At 46.1% G+C, this 13,718-nt stretch overlaps 11 non-coding genes across 11 annotated transcripts; 7 read left to right on the forward strand and 4 right to left on the reverse strand.

The window, feature by feature from the left end:
- The first annotated feature begins 1,780 nt into the window (after nucleotides 1-1,780).
- LOC127511582 (U5 spliceosomal RNA) lies at nucleotides 1,781-1,895 on the forward strand. Its single transcript, XR_007930086.1, has one exon. It is a non-coding gene; the product is annotated as a U5 spliceosomal RNA (small nuclear RNA).
- Nucleotides 1,896-2,395: 500 nt separating this feature from the next.
- trnag-ucc (transfer RNA glycine (anticodon UCC)) lies at nucleotides 2,396-2,467 on the forward strand. Its single transcript has one exon. It is a non-coding gene; the product is annotated as a tRNA-Gly (tRNA).
- A 106-nt stretch (nucleotides 2,468-2,573) lies between these two features.
- Nucleotides 2,574-2,645, reverse strand: trnad-guc (transfer RNA aspartic acid (anticodon GUC)). Its single transcript has one exon. It is a non-coding gene; the product is annotated as a tRNA-Asp (tRNA).
- A 109-nt stretch (nucleotides 2,646-2,754) lies between these two features.
- trnae-uuc (transfer RNA glutamic acid (anticodon UUC)) lies at nucleotides 2,755-2,826 on the forward strand. Its single transcript has one exon. It is a non-coding gene; the product is annotated as a tRNA-Glu (tRNA).
- Nucleotides 2,827-2,949: 123 nt separating this feature from the next.
- On the forward strand, nucleotides 2,950-3,036 carry trnay-gua (transfer RNA tyrosine (anticodon GUA)). The gene is given in 2 exon segments: nucleotides 2,950-2,986; nucleotides 3,001-3,036. It is a non-coding gene; the product is annotated as a tRNA-Tyr (tRNA).
- A 95-nt stretch (nucleotides 3,037-3,131) lies between these two features.
- trnae-cuc (transfer RNA glutamic acid (anticodon CUC)) lies at nucleotides 3,132-3,203 on the reverse strand. Its single transcript has one exon. It is a non-coding gene; the product is annotated as a tRNA-Glu (tRNA).
- A 274-nt stretch (nucleotides 3,204-3,477) lies between these two features.
- On the reverse strand, nucleotides 3,478-3,550 carry trnar-acg (transfer RNA arginine (anticodon ACG)). Its single transcript has one exon. It is a non-coding gene; the product is annotated as a tRNA-Arg (tRNA).
- Nucleotides 3,551-3,670: 120 nt separating this feature from the next.
- On the reverse strand, nucleotides 3,671-3,753 carry trnal-cag (transfer RNA leucine (anticodon CAG)). Its single transcript has one exon. It is a non-coding gene; the product is annotated as a tRNA-Leu (tRNA).
- Nucleotides 3,754-11,361: 7,608 nt separating this feature from the next.
- On the forward strand, nucleotides 11,362-11,433 carry trnap-agg (transfer RNA proline (anticodon AGG)). The gene has a single exon. It is a non-coding gene; the product is annotated as a tRNA-Pro (tRNA).
- A 96-nt stretch (nucleotides 11,434-11,529) lies between these two features.
- On the forward strand, nucleotides 11,530-11,604 carry trnat-agu (transfer RNA threonine (anticodon AGU)). The gene has a single exon. It is a non-coding gene; the product is annotated as a tRNA-Thr (tRNA).
- A 96-nt stretch (nucleotides 11,605-11,700) lies between these two features.
- Nucleotides 11,701-11,773, forward strand: trnaf-gaa (transfer RNA phenylalanine (anticodon GAA)). Its single transcript has one exon. It is a non-coding gene; the product is annotated as a tRNA-Phe (tRNA).
- The last annotated feature ends 1,945 nt before the right edge of the window (nucleotides 11,774-13,718 follow it).

A 13,718-nucleotide genomic window follows, 5' to 3' on the forward strand; every position in this document is an offset into this window, starting at 1 on the left:
AAAAGAACAGAGCCAACCAAGAGAGCAAAATGATTGTATCACACAGAAACAAGTGTGTTATTTTCTCATATTCAGTAACCACTGCTCCTTAGTAATTGTTTCTTTATTTGGGCAAAATATTTTGCCTTTGTACTGGCTATGGCCAGTTTCTTGTATACGAAATTGGCCACACTTTCTGCACGTATTTGCTTTTACAGTACCATTGTATGACCGTTTGGTTGGGGTGGCTGTCTCAGGTGGGTCAGAGGAAATGGCTCCAGGGTTAATGCTGGAAAATGGGGCTGGGCAGGACAACTGTAACATCTGAGACACAACAGGGGCAGAGGGTGTGTCAGGAACCAATGGGTGTGGTGCTGTATATATATATACACTATATACACTCTGGAAGCACGTTGTAAGGGTCCTCTGGTTTACCTCAACTAACTGAAGGGTTGTTTCGCTCATCAATGTCCCATTGCTCAGGATTAGCTGCCGAATTCTTCTGTAATCACGAAGAATGAGTTCCCATCTGGACAAAGATTCTTTCTAGCAACTGAGAGGTCCTATCAGAGGTAGGGCACATGTCCTCCAGGGGCTGACTATTCTGCCTCAACAAGTACTGCACATCCCTGAACAGAAGCCTGCACACGTTTCGGGTTAGAGTGCAGCTGAAAGCAATGTGAAAGGTTTTGCTCGCGAAAGCTTCACCTTAACCGTCTTGTAGTCTCTTTCCTCGTCAGGTCAGAAACTCAGGACGTGGGGTGTCTGTTAATGTCTCCTTCCCCGTCGAGCTGGAAACGCAGAACAAGGGTGAGTCTACCCGGGGGACATATTTATCCCTTTCTAATGAGGAGGAGATTGAAATGTGGCGCCTTGCCGATCCTGGAGTGTGATTGGCCACTGTTATCTGAAGCAACCCCGGTGTTGCCCGCCCTAGTGTGGAACTCATTTGCATAGCATAAAGTACAGTGTTAAAATAGTGTCTTTAACATTTTACCCATGCATTATTTCTTTACCAAACCTCTTTCAAATTATTAAAGGCATCGTAGGGAACAGATAGACACCAAACACAATATGAAATGGTTAAATCATCGTCCATGCATTTGTTTATCTGTTAACAGGACTGTCCCATGACCTGTTGTTTTAACAGTCAGTAACCATTAACACGAACTGTGCTTTGCATGAAGATGGAGTGGATGTGATGCAGTTTCGATCAAATTAAGGCCTCCAAACATAGGTATGAATGGATTTAGATAGATCTCTGTGGCCTCTCTTTATTTCAGTCACTGCTGCTCCATCCAGGGGGTCCTGAAGGAAATTTTTATGGCAGTCCTTGCCTAAATCTTAGGAATGAGTTTGGTGGTTAGAGTCAATGTGTCGTCCAATGAGAAGTCCTCTCCTTGGTTTTGGTGGGTGCAGAAGGTTCCCCTTCCTGCTCTGGAAGAGGTGTCTGGCCGTTGTCCTAACATCTTATCTGATGTTGCTGAACATTTGTTTATGTTCATTCACCAAAGATCCAATCACAGTGTGGCACATCTTCTTACACACCAGCAGTTAGAGAGGGGCCCTGTCGTAAACTGGTCCCTGGAATGCCATCTTAACTGTTGTTCACAACAACTGTCCACTATACTAACGAGGAGCTGCAGAGGCCGGCCGTCGCTCCCGTTCAAAAAACTGCACGAGGACCAGCAAGCGACCAGCTGATGAAAAGCGTGCTGGCAGGAGTTTGCATCCTAGATTACCCTCGGTGAGCAGAGCGGTGTAGTAGAGGGAGCACGCAGGCCCAAGGGGGCGCAGGTACAGCTCGAGTTTCTCTTCATTATCGCATAAATCTTTCGCCTTTTACTAAAGATTTCCGTGGAGGGGAACGTTTGCGAGTGTACTGTATTTTTGGGGGCTCTGCTTACGGCAGAGCCGCACAAGAGCGTTAAAAGCAGAGTGAGCGCGTTTGCGCTTGTCCCCCGTGGTCGGGCCTTCTGCCAACGTGGAGCGGAAGGAGGTTGTCCGTATTTGCCGCCTTTGCCGGAGCGGCAGTTTGCCCCAGTGGCTTCGCAGAACGGTTCGCCGTTTCAAGACGCTGGTGACGCCTGCTGTTCAGAATGGTGCAAATGCAACGAAATCTCAGCCAAACTGTGCATACAAACTCCTTTTACAAACCAGCTGCACACGTTTTTTTTGTTGGAAGTGTCATCTGTTAAATGCACTTGTCAAATCATATCATAATATTAAACATGAAGTGGCTGAATAAAATGTGTTATTATGTGGTAGAGCTTGTTTGTTTTTAACGGAGAGCTTGGGTAGGTCAGGTCAATAAAAAAAGTTCACGTGTTCTTTTCTGTGCCGGGTCCAAACAAAGAGCGTTTCAGTTCCTTCGCTGACCGCACAAAAGCCGGCATCAGCCGGCGCCCATGCGCCTGCGTTGGTGGTATAGTGGTGAGCATAGCTGCCTTCCAAGCAGTTGACCCGGGTTCGATTCCCGGCCAACGCATCGCTTTTGGCTCAAGCTGACCTTAAAGCGGTCGTCCGCGAGCCCTTGCTGGAGCAAAAAAAAAAAAAGTTTGTGTGGGTCCTTGGGTATCAGCAAAGGTCGAGGTCTCCCCGTCGGGGAATCGAACCCCGGTCTTCCGCGTGACAGGCGGAGATACTGTCCACTATACTAACGAGGAGCTGCGGTGGCAGGCCGTCGCCCCGATCGGTGCAGCTGCTGGTCCAAACGGTTTAAATGCCACCAAAACTCATCCAAATCACCTTTTACACACCAGCTGCAAAGCTTGCTCCCATATGGTCTAGCGGTCAGGATTCCTGGTTTTCACCCAGGCGGCCCGGGTTCGACTCCCGGTATGGGAAGCTCGGCTTGTCTTTGCTTCCCTTGTCGAACAGCCAGCGCGTCTGTCTGCGGCAGAAGCGTTTTTAGTCAGCAGTGGAGCTGCAGCAACCTGATAGGTTGTGGTTCCTTTCCCTAGCTGCATGCCTTCGATAGCTCAGCTGGTAGAGCGGAGGACTGTAGGTGGAGAGTTGGCAATCCTTAGGTCGCTGGTTCGACTCCGGCTCGAAGGAGGTCTTTTTCACACGCAAACACTTTCGTGCCCGCGCCTAAGTTTCAGAAGCGCGCCGCGTCGCATTCGCGACCGCCGCTGGAAGGTAAAAGCGCATTCCCTGACCGGGAATCGAACCCGGGCCGCGGCGGTGAGAGCGCCGAATCCTAACCACTAGACCACCAGGGAAGGGCTGTTTGTCCCGCCCCCTCAAGCCTGGCTGTGGGCCCCTACCTGAGTTCGCTGCAACCGCTCAAGCAAGAGCACTGAGGCTTGTAATTTCCTCCTGGAGAGGAGAGAGCGTCTGACCCTGAATCACACTTCTTCCTCGTGTCAGGATGGCCGAGCGGTCTAAGGCGCTGCGTTCAAGCTGGGGAACAATAGTCCAACGAAGAAGGGAAGAGAAAGAAAAAATGGAATAATAAAGCTGCCATGGGCTGACAAAGAAGCAAAAGTGGCAGACCGAGCCAGCCAGGAGTCGAACCTAGAATCTTCTGATCCGTAGTCAGACGCGTTATCCATTGCGCCACTGGCCCACCGGCCATAGTGCTTCTCTCGTGGTCGTGTAATGCGTGGCAGTGCTTTTGTTAAGGTTTAATATCAACTTGCCAAAGGGTTAAAGACTCTAGCTTGAGCCCACAGCCAAAGGTTAGCTTTGTCAGAAGTGGGATTCGAACCCACGCCTCCAGGGGAGACTGCGACCTGAACGCAGCGCCTTAGACCGCTCGGCCATCCTGACACGAGAGCTGAGGATGAGCAGTATTTTTGGAGCTCCACCGAATGGCAGATGATCTGGAAGCTAGTGCTTCACCGCTCAGCCCCGCCGAAGCACATGCCTCGCTCGCTCAGCCCCGCCGAAGCACATGCCTCGTTGTTCCTGATCCAGATGATCAGGAACAGGTGCAGGCAATGAGTGCTGATGGGGAGATGACGAGGAAGTGAGTGCAGGTGAGGAAACAGGAGGATCATGGGTAATGGAGTCCGGGAACAGAGGGAACCGTGACATTTGCTGTTTTTGCTGTATTTTGATCAAATAAATAAAGCCTTGGTGAGCAGGTGAGCTTTTAAAAACATTTAAAAATCTTACAGTTCAAAAACTTTTGACTGGTAGTGTATATAAATATATATATATATATATATATATATATATATATATATAATAGTTTATTGTTGTTTAATATTTATTATATATTCCCATATGCTTTATAATGTATGTATACATATCCTTATACATACTCACGTATACACATTTTGGTATTTTACTTAGTATTGTTTCCTCTACACATAAACGTTTCTATAATAATAATAAGAATAAGAATAAGAATATAAGATAAAAAGTGCACAGTATAATACTTTAACCATTAAATATGTCTGGAAGTTCAAGAAAAGAACAGAGCCAACCAAGTGTTTTGTCAACCTCCAGTTACAGTACATCTAAACGCTGTCTCAGCTAGGAGAAATGGAAGGCCATTTTTGCCAGGTTGGTAGCCAACAATAGGTAGTAGCAGATTTTGGCCTAAGCTAGTGGTTTTCGAACCATTCTTGTTATCTCCCTTATGTAAAACAGGTGAATTGAGCTAATTGGTAGAGTACTCTATGATTGGACTTGGGTGTGCCCAATAAGGGAAATAAGCAGAACGTGAAGGGTAGCTTTCTGAAGTAGTTTGTGGACCCCAGGTTTAAGCATGCGCTTGTCTTAACAAAGACATCCGAGCAAAAGAGGCTAATCACAACTCTGCTGGGACTCAAACCCACAACCTTTAAATACCTCCATTCGCAACCTAGAAGTCCAATGCGCTATCCATAGCGCCACAGAGCCACGCTTGAAGGAGTTTCTTAGATTTCCAGTTTGGTGCAGATATGCACTACTGGCCATGCAAAGATTTTCATATGTGAAAAGTGTGTTGCATAGGCACTGCTGGGATTTGAACCCAGGATCTGTTGTAGCGAGGCTGGTTAGCTCAGTTGGTTAGAGCGTGGTGCTAATAACACAGAGGTCGCAGGTTCGGTCCCCCCTCTCTGGGGACCTTCTTGCTTTGCGCTTCTCGCAAGTGGCCGGCAGTCTCACAGAAATCCCCGCTGGCCAGAACACACACGAACCTGGCCGAAATTGCGGTACCTGACAACCACAAGTCTGTAAAATTAATCCAATAGTATGCCGAGTTCCATCTTTAAAAAACCAATTAAATTACGAATTCCCTTTTTGGCCGTCCAATGAAATTGCAAGGTCAATTTTTCATACACCAATTACCGCATTCCATCCAATCTCCGCTCAGGTATGTTATTTATATTTCGCTCAGGGTATGTTATTTATATTTTGTTAATGAAATGGTTTACGTTTTTTGTATTTTATGAATAGCAAGATTGGCTCCGTAAAATTAGCCTTTGATTACCTCAGCTGTTAGAATTCAGTCAACTCGATCAGGTAACATTAACTGTCATTGATGTGTAAACCTAACAGCTATATATTTGTAATATAAATAGTTTTATCCGGTGTTGTCTGACTTTGTGTAACTTCAGTTAGCGAACCTTATTTTTTGATAGGTAACTTTACCTAACTTACTTGTAATTACACAAGATAGTATAGTAAGATATCATATACTTAATGGCATCTGAACACAAAAAATACATTTGGATAATGTTGATTAAATTTTGGGTGTTTTGTTTAACTTGTTTAACACCTGTGGTATTCCCTGTCAAAAATGACCAGTCATTAGAAGTGAATGGATGAGACTACAATAAGTGTATAAAATTGAGTTCTGGCACATGCCCTTATTAGATGGGCACAGTTAGCACAATATATGTTTAATCTGAGTATTTGTTTTAGTCAAAATAATCCATACATTATGCTTTTTTTTTTTTTACTCAAAAACGAGTTGTATGAACCCAGGTCAATGAGGCATACAGGCCATACATAGCAAATAGAAGTTCAAAACTTGTAATGTTCATAAAAACTTAAGTTGATAAAAAGATCTATCACAACATTAGGTGAATATATATCTATTATTGTGGATTCATAATCTGCTATAATGTGGCAGTCATTTTGGACCAGGAACACATAACATGAAATGAACACAAAAGGAGGGTTAATGCTGTGTTGTTGGGCTACAAAGGCAGTTAGTGTAACATATTCTGTGTTGTTTCAGGCAACAACGTGGCTTCAGCTAAGTCACACAAAGGCATGAGCGATGCTGACTGGCTTGCGCGTCTGGCGAGTTTTGCCCGAACAGGAGTTTGGCCATCTAGGGAGGGGAATAGACCTTCCCCCCGACAAAAAAGATGGCATGAGTTGTATCAGAAGGTAAATTATGCAGCTAGATTCATGGCCGAACTCGTATGATAATACATTGTGCTATTTTTATTTATGTTTATGGATAAGTTATTATTTACAATGGAAATACAATGTAATATTGATATAATTATGATGACTTATGGCTGTTTTGAGATAATGTGGACAACAGTGTCATAGCTATACTTTATGTTCACAGATAGAAAAGTGCCCTCTGCAAATGAGGGGGCAGACCACCTTTCTGGAGGAAGCTCAGAAGTGTATTTGCGGATTTCACAATGTAACTTCAATTAGCCCAGTTCAAATTGCATAAATAGATGTGCTTGCAATATCAATGTGTCTTTATATCTAAAATCAAATTAGGAAGACTGCATAATATTATGTCTGGTATATCTTTGTGCATGTATTATAGGTTCTTCCACCAGCCACAGTGGATGCATCACAGAGCACCCCTGCCCAAAGCACACCCTCCATCAGTGATGTGTCACGTTCTGCAAAGACGGCCAAACTGACATTGTCGATGGTAAGCAGACCTTACTATTGCAGGCATTACTGCAGACACTGAAACATCTCAACCTTTTCCTATAGTCTTAGGGTTTTGTTATCACTGACTATGACAAACCTTTTCAGTTTGAAAAGTCAAGGTTTGGAGGCTCACATGTGGCAGCAGCAAAACCCAATTTGAGCACCCAGAGGAAAACCTCTCAGGTTAATATGAAAGACATCATGACTTTATCATGACATCATTACTCATCATTTTATTTAATTAAAAAACAATTCACAATCCCCTTCATAGATTAATCATAACGTTTGACTCCACAGACATTAGAGCACTCCAGTTCAGCCGCAGCTTCATGCCCACCCTCTGATCCTCGTCCTCCTCCATCCCCCAAACCTCATCGGCCTGTCATCCAGTCCTCCTCTTCCTTCTTCCTTCCTCCAGCTCAGAGATCACAACGCATCAAAGAAACAGCAACACCATCGACTATTTCTGAGTTTGCTGTTGTGAGCAGCCCAGTAAGATGTCATTCAAAATACATATAAACATGCCTTTGCCATTTAATGCTGTCTTAGCTTTTACTTAAACCAGTGTTTTTGATAATATCAGCAGGTCTCATCTCAGCCAGAAGACCCTTTGGATCTCCCACTACTGTGGCCACAGACAATGCCACAGCAGGACCAGAAGTGGGTGTCAGAAGCACTTTTTAGGGTTGGTGCAAAGGGAAAGCTGGAGCTGCGTGAAAACTTACAGTTGTGGCATCACCCCCCACCACCAGCCCTGTTGTACCACCAAGCTCCAACACCTGATAGATTTTTTCACAGCGGCTCTTGCTCTGGATGCCATATAGGCTATGGAAGGTGCGGCTCCAGTGTACTAACCCTGTCTGTGCCAGGCATCAGCTATGTGGTGGTGGTCTGCACAGGAGGGTACAACAGGTGTTAGATATTGACAGATACTACAACCTGGTGACAGAGACCCTGATCTGTACCAGGTGTAGGACCAGCTACCTGTCCTGGAGAAATGCTGTGCTGCAGCAGTTGGACCTGGCCCGTCGATCTGAATTCAGGGTCATTCTCACACGCAAGTAATTATTTTGCAGTTCTGTTCACTCATATGCTACTTTTTTTGATAAATATTTCCTACAATAATTAAATACCTGATAATAGGATAATTGAATGAATACTTTTTTCTTAGGCATGCCTGTGACATTCGAGTTCTTCGCTTGTTGCGTCAGAGGGGCATGGAGAATGGCCCAGTGAGGATCATCGGCCAGCTGAGGGAGAACCACAGTGAGGAGTGGTTAAAACGTGTGGCTCGGTACACATCAGAGTGTGTGGCCTTTTTGGATAATCCTGGCCTGCATCCACTGCACTTCCAGGAACCACCACCACTTGCTCCAGTACCCAGCTACAAATGGCTCCTCACTGTATACAGTCAGGACATCCTCAACAGGCTCGATCACATCAAGGCCAGCATCACATCCACGTACGGATCAATTTTAAAAATGGATTCAACTAAGAAGGTCAGAGGAGCTGCTTTAATGACTGTACCCTTATCTATAATGTATTATCAGACCAAAAGAGCTTTATTTGTCAATGTTACTGATTTGAATGTATGTTGTATTATTTGCTGTGTTTATTGTTTCTTTCAGATTACCAAGAAGTTGAGTGGGCCTGCGAAAGGCACAGCACAGTGGCTTACCTCAGTAGGCAATGAGGTAGGTCAGGTGCTGATGAGTGTCCTGACTGCGAATGAAGGGGCTGGGTTAGACCTCATGGTTGCAGGGCTCATGGAGAGATACCAGAGAGCTGGTGTTGGTCCTCCCACTATCCTGTATGTGGACTGTGACTGTTGCAAGGAAGTGGGAGAGACTGATGTCATCGTCCGCCTAGACTTTTGGCATTTTATGCGACATCTGGTGCACCACAGATGCCCACCAGTTGTACCCTACTTTTATGGCTAGGTTGTCGTCTTGTATTTTTGAGTGGGACGCAGGGGATCTCACTCTGCTGAGAAGGGCCAAGAGGGAGCAACTCACCCAACAGTGCTGGCCTGCAATGACGGAGGCAGAGCTTGACCGCCATATAAGCAAAGATGAGCTGGCCCAACACTGTAGGAGGAGAACACGAGGAGAGGAAACCACTATCCGCCTCCTTGATATGCTTATCAGAGAGCTCATGGGTGGCAAGGGGAATGACGCCCTTGGTGTTCCTCTCCTTGACAGTGTGAGGATGCAGCACATCTGGCATATCCAGAGGCAACACGTCACCTGTATTCAGGACCCTCCAGATGTGCTGCTCTACACGGAAACTGGAACCATAATCAATCAAGGGCGGGATGGTTCTAAAAACTTATCGGTGTGCCAGAGGCTCCACATCCCTGGAATCATTTCACTGCCACCTAAACAGATTTATTCCAGGTTTGTCATGACAGAATATACCACATCTTGCCACTAATTCCTGTTTATTTAGATATTTGCAGTTAACAGATAATGTTTTCTCTTTTGCAGTTACTCAAAACAATGTTTGGCAGCCTGAACTTCCAGATTTACCTCCTGGAAGGTTTGTTATGCTGGAATCAGGACCGGGCTGCAGCTGCTGTCGCTGGTGGAGGTTCAACCCTGCGTACTTACACAGGGGAGCTAGTTTACTCTGTCAATGAGAACTACAATAAGTTGTATGGCAGGAAATTGGTCCCTAGCTTCACTCCACCTGTAGTATACACAGGTAAATATATTTTGATAAATGCAGTTCACGATGTAGCATGTTTTTGTTAAAATTACAAGTGCTTCTGCAAAAATTATACTACCAGAATTTTTGTACACTGGATTCTTTGCTCTAGGTGTCAGGGCAAAAATTAAAATACATAATAGAATATAGAGAAATCCTGTCTTTTTATGATGCCCTCTGAATTACATATTTTTGTTCATGCAGAAGCTGACAACAGAAAATATTTACTGCATTTCAGAATAAACCTTTCTGATTAATTTCCTTTGAAAATGTTTCTTGTTACAAATATTTCCCCAGGGGAGCTCATTGGAGTGCAGTACTTGTTGAGGCAGAATAGTCAGCCCCTGGAGGACATGTGCCCTACCTCTGATAGGACCTCTCAGTTGCTGGAGGAGATAGATGTGGAGGAGCAAGTGGAAGAGGATGAGGGTTTCATTGATTTGTTGGGAGAGGAAGCCACAGTGGCAAATCTTGTGGCATCAGATGACTTAGTCCTTTCAGGTCCACCAGTTTTACCAGCTGCATCGCTGTCCTGTGTCCAGGTTCCACCCGCTGCACCACTGCCCTGTGTCCCGGCTCCGCCAGTACCCAGTGTCCAGACTCCTTCAGCTACACCACTGCCCTGTGTCCCAGCTCCGCCAGCTGCACCTCTGACCGGCGCCCAGGTTCAACCCGCTGCACCGCTGTCTTATGTCCAGGCTCCACCAGTACCCAGTGTCCAGACTCCTTCAGCTGCACTACTGCCCAGCATTCAGGTTCCACCAGCTGCACCGCTGCCCTGTGTCCAGGCTGGCCATAGCCAGTACAAAGGCAAAATATTTTGCCCAAATAAAGAAACAATTACTAAGGAGCAGTGGTTACTGAATATGAGAAAATAACACACTTGTTTCTGTGTGATACATTCATTTTGCTCTCTTGGTTGGCTCTTTTCTTTACCTTCCAGCCATATTTAATGGGTAAAGTATTATACTGTGCACTTTTTATCTTATATTATTATTATTATTATTATAGAAAAGTTTATGTGTAGAAGAAACAATATTAAGTAAAGTGGGTTCGAATCCCACTTCTGAAAATGCTAACCCTTGGCTGTGGGCTCAAGCTAGAGTCTTTAACCCTTTGGCAAGTTGATATTAAACCTGAACAAAAGCACTGCAACAACACTGCCACGCATTACACGAACACGAGAGGGATACTATGACTGCATTTATATGACACTAGGCCTACTAAAACACTGGATTTCAATTGCATTGCACGTTCAACGCTTTCAGAGGACACCATTAAAATTGAATGCCATTTCATTTAATGAGATTCAGGGAAACTACTTGAAATGACACGGATTTTCTCAGAATCTCATGCTGTCTGCCCTAGAGAGGAGCCGAAGACCCTTTTGGCCGCAGGAGAAACGGACAATCACACGAAAGGGAATCTGGCTTTTTTAGCTGTCCTCCCTAAGCACTGGAAGAGTGTCCCTCTTCATCTTAGGTCCACCCTCACCATTGGAATATTTTTAATCCACTCAGAAGCCCACTGCTGTTGTTTTTAAATTGGCTTCATCATAAATAATCCACTTGGCTATCACGAGATTGTAATTCGCTATCAGAAGTGAGTTCTGAGGTCAGGAAAGCCTGCACCCACAAGGAACGTTACAGGGTGAGAACTCCCAGACAACCTTCATTACAACTTCAGTTTGTTTTTGCACAAAAAAAGCATCACAATTTGTCTTGGCATTGTTTTTGTCAACATGTTTTGGCGATGCTCATTGTGTCTTGGGCCATGCAAAAACAGCCATGTTTGCGGCCAGGCAGCAGCAGGAAGGCGGCCGGTGTAGGCTCGTTGGTCTAGGGGTATGATTCTCGCTTAGGGTGCGAGAGGTCCCGGGTTTAAATCCCAGACGAGCCCGTTCTTCGGATCAGGTTTTAATCTCGCCAGCCTGATTAGTGTTATGGGCAATCAGGATATTTCTGGGAAATTGGGCAGCAAGCCCTGTCGTAGCGAGGCCGGTTAGCTCAGTTTGGTTAGAACGTGGTGCTAGTAACGCCAAGTTCGCGGGTTCGATCCCCGTATGGGCCAATGTTTTGCTCTCTGGGGACCTTCAAGCTTTGCGCTTCTCGCAAGTGACCGGCGGTCTCACAGAAATCCCCGCTGGCCAGAGAACACACGGACCTGGCTGAGATAGCTCAGTTGGGAGAGCGTTAGACTGAAGATTTAAAGGTCCCTGGTTCGATCCCGGGTTTCGGCAGAGAAGCCACCACTGTGAGTTTTTGGTCGAGGGGTCCAGTGACCAAATGTCTCCACCTAGCCACATTGCTGCCTGCCTCTCAGATGTACCGCTCAGAGAGTGGTGGTTCCATGGTGTAAAGCTGCACATGTTTTTTGTTGGAAATATCATCTGTTAAATGCACTTGTCAAATCATCTCATAATATTAAACATGAAGTGGCTGAATAAAATGTGTTATTATGTGGTAGAGCTTGTTTGTTTTTAACGGAGAGCTTGGGTAGGTCAGGAGCCCTTGCTGGAGCAAAAAAAAAGTTTGTGTGGGTGCTTGGGTATCAGCAAAGGTCAAGGTCTCCCCGTCAGGGAATCAAACCCCAGTCTTCCGCGTGACAGGCGGAGACACTGTACACTATACTAACGAGGAGCTGGGGGCTACTAATGTGTTACGAGCCTTCTTGCTGACCGCACAAAAGCCGGCATCAGCTGGCACCCGAGCACCTGCGTTGGTGGTAAGGTGGTGAGCATAGCTGTCTTCCAAGCAGTTGACCCGGGTTCGATTCCTGGCCAACGCATTGCTCTTGGCACAAGATGTCATTGAAGCGGTCGTCTGCGAGCCCTTGCTGGAGCAAAATGATTTTGTGTAGGTCGCTGGGCAGCAGCAAAGGACGTGGCTTCCCTGTCGGGGAATCGAAGCCCGGTTTTCCACGTGACAGGCAGAGATACTGTCCACTATACTAACGAGGAGCTGTAGAAGCCGGCCGTCAAGCCCGACCGATGCTTGCCGAAGGTCCCATATGGTCTAGCGGTCAGGATTCCTGGTTTTCACCCAGGCGGCCCGGGTTTAACTCTCAGTATGGGAAGCTTGGCTTGTCTTTGCTTCCCTTGTCGAACAGCCAGTGCGTCTGTCTGCGGCAGAAGCATTTTTAGCCAGACTGCAACTGCGACCTGAACGCAGCGCCTTAGACCGCTCGGCCATCCTGATACGAGAGCTGAGGGTGAGCAGTATTTTTGGAGCTCCACCGAATGGCAGATGATTTGGAAGCTAGTGCTTCACCGTTCAAAGTGCATGCCTCGTTGGCGCAGTTAGGCAGCGCGTCAGTCTCATAATCTGAAGGTCGTTAGTTTGAGCCTCACACAGGGCAGGGTGGTTCCTTTTGGCGCACGAGAGCCTTTAGACGAAAGAGCGCTTTCCCTTTATTCCCTTTCGTGTGATTGTCCATTTCTCCTGCGGCCAAAAGGCTCTTCGGCTCCTCTCTAGGGCAGACAGCATGAGATTCTGAGAAAATCTGTGTCATTTCAAGTACTTTCCATGAATCTCATTAAATGAAACTGCATTCAATTTTATGGCGTCCTCTGAAAGCGTTGGACATGCAATGCAATTGAAATCCAGTGTTTTAGTAGGCCTAGTGTCGTATAAATGCAGTCATTGTATTCCTCTCGTGTTCGTGTAATGCATGGCAGTGCTTTTGTTCAGGTTTAATATCAACTTGCCAAAGGGTTAAAGACTCTAGCTTGAGCCCACAGCCAAAGGTTAGCATTGTCAGAAGTGGGATTCAAACCCACGCCTACAGGGAAGACTGCAACCTGAACGCCGCACCTTAGACCGCTCGGCCATCCTGACAAGAGGGCTAACCACGAGCAGTATTTTCGGAGCTCCACCGAATGGTAGATGATCTGGAAGCTAGTGCTTCACCGCTCAGCCCAGCCCAGCCAAAGCAAAAAAGAAAAAGGACTTTCCTTTATTCCCTTTCATGTGATTGTCCATTTCTCCTGGTGATACCAAACACGTTTGCTAGATTCTATAGCCTTCGTGTTGAACCAGTATCTTCCCGTGTACTCGCTTCCAGTAGCCGGTAACATGAAGGACCCATTCTAGTGTTGGCTTGCTATGCCATTCCCGCCCCCTGGGCCGGATACGTGCATCCATTGCTCCAGCGAGTTCCCCACCTGGCGAACCCTGTCGAGTTCC

This window comes from Ctenopharyngodon idella, chromosome 4, assembly GCF_019924925.1.
Source record: "Ctenopharyngodon idella isolate HZGC_01 chromosome 4, HZGC01, whole genome shotgun sequence".
Classification (NCBI taxonomy): Eukaryota; Metazoa; Chordata; class Actinopteri; order Cypriniformes; family Xenocyprididae; genus Ctenopharyngodon; species Ctenopharyngodon idella.